The following is a 2,136-nucleotide window of genomic DNA, read 5'->3' on the forward strand; positions in this document are numbered from 1 at the left end:
TAAACATTCTGGAACCAAAGAAATGCTGAAAATTTTTGACAAATGATGACTGAATGGACACAGTCTTTATGACTGAATACCACATGGTCCTGGTCAGGTAGTAAGGCTGCAGCTCTGAGATCCTACTGTTTTCAGATTGCCTTTGCTCCTCACATGACTTTTTTCCCTTCCTCTCATCCCTTCCTGAGACTTCCCCAATACCTCTGTAAATCTTTCACTGATGGGAATCCAGGCTTCAAAGACAGAACCATTGGAAAATCTCAGGGGTCTGCTTCTCCCCAGTTTTCCATAACAACCACTAGATGAAGAAACATGAGAGAGGAGCCTGCCGACCAACATCAGGAGCTGCGCCTGCAGCAGCACCGGGCCAGAGAAGAGCTGACTCTGCTGTCCACTCTGCAGCTGCTCCCCGGCCCAGCCTCAAGACTCTCAGCGTCTTCCTCTAGAAGGCAGCCAAGCCAGAACTCCCCATCCTCACCCTCTCCGACACTTTCCTTTGTACAGGGGAACACTGAGAGGACACTCACCTGGATCTAGGGGCTCCTCTGCCACTTCTGATGCTCTCTGGGGCTCGGGCAGGGCTACTCCTGTCTGGCTACTGCTGAGCTGAACACAGGGGTCAGAGCTGCTTGGTGTTGTCTCCATGCATGGTGAAGAAGGAAACTGTCCTCGGGGAGGAGTTAGGAAAAACGCCCAGAAATAACAGTGTTGTGGGGAGCAGAGGGTCTCTTTCTCCTTTTCTCCCACTTCCCTCTTTTCCAAGGGGACTTAGTCACGGAGGACCCTGCTCTTAATTAGCCTAGGCTTTAGGGCATCCTGTCTGGGGAAAGCAGACCAAACTTTTACTCCTTCCCATCCCTGAGCAATTACATTTCAGAACTTTTTCAGCTTTTTTTTCGTAGGGAAAACTAAAAGCTCACCAGAGGCTTCTCAGTACCAGGGCTGCCTTCACAAAGGCCCTAAGTCTAGGTTCCCAGAAGATGTCTCAGACTCTGAGTAGGTCACCCCTTCTGCTCTTTGTCCTACGCTCTTCCCAGGATTCTCGTAGATAATTGGAGTCAAAATCAGCTCCCTCCTCATCCAGCTATAAGGAGCTCCAACGATTAACTCAAAAATATACCTTTTGTTATGTTTAAGGAAAGCCTGCATTTGAATCTCAAAGCTTAACTTCAGCAACCCCCTGTCCCCAAAGCCTTATTTCTCCTTGGCTCATTATACAGATGCTCCTGATGAAAACCCTGTAGACCTCTGAAAATCCCGTGAAGTTCCAACCCCAAATCCAACTCTTTTCTCCTCCACTCTCAGATCAGATCAGATCAGTCGCTCAGTCATGTCTAACTCTTTGCGACCCCATGAATCGCAGCACGCCAGGCCTCCCTGTCCATCACCATCTCCCAGAGTTCACTCATACTCATGTCCATCGAGTTGGTGATGCCATCCAGCCATCTCATCCTCTGTCATCCCCTTCTCCTCCTGCCCCCAATCCCTCCCGGCATCAGAGTCTTTTCCAATGAGTCAACTCTTCACGTGAGATGGCCAAACTCCAAACTGGAGTTTCAGGTTTAGCATCATTCCTTCCAAAGAACACCCAGGGCTGATCTCCTTCAGAATGGACTGGTTGGATCTCCTTGCAGTCCAAGGAACTCTCAAGAGTCTTCTCCATGGCCGCAGTTCAAAAGCATCAATTCTTCGGCACTCAGCTTTCTTCACATTCCAACTCTTGCATCCATACATGACCACTGGAAAAACCATAGCCTTGACTAGACGGACCTTAGTCGGCAAAGTAATGTCTCTGCTCTTCAATATGCTATCTAGGTTGGTCATAACTTTTCTTCCAAGGAGTAAGCGGCTTTTAATTTCTCAAGTGTCCACTATTCTCATACATGTGCACCTATTAGCACTCAGGCAAGGTGCTTGCACACATTTATCTCCATGGCATGTCCCTAACCACCAGCTCTGCACTTCTATGTAGGAAGACCTTGAGGACAGTCTAATGGAGATAGTCATTTTTACAACCTGGAACGACTGACAAAATTTAAAGTGAAAATCTGCTTGGTGCTGGAGTGAGTCACACATATGAGACTCACAAAATATTTACATAGATTTTTGGATTCAAGTTTAAACACACCTTTAAAT

Source organism: Ovis aries, chromosome 4, assembly GCF_016772045.2.
Source record: "Ovis aries strain OAR_USU_Benz2616 breed Rambouillet chromosome 4, ARS-UI_Ramb_v3.0, whole genome shotgun sequence".
Classification (NCBI taxonomy): domain Eukaryota; kingdom Metazoa; phylum Chordata; class Mammalia; order Artiodactyla; family Bovidae; genus Ovis; species Ovis aries.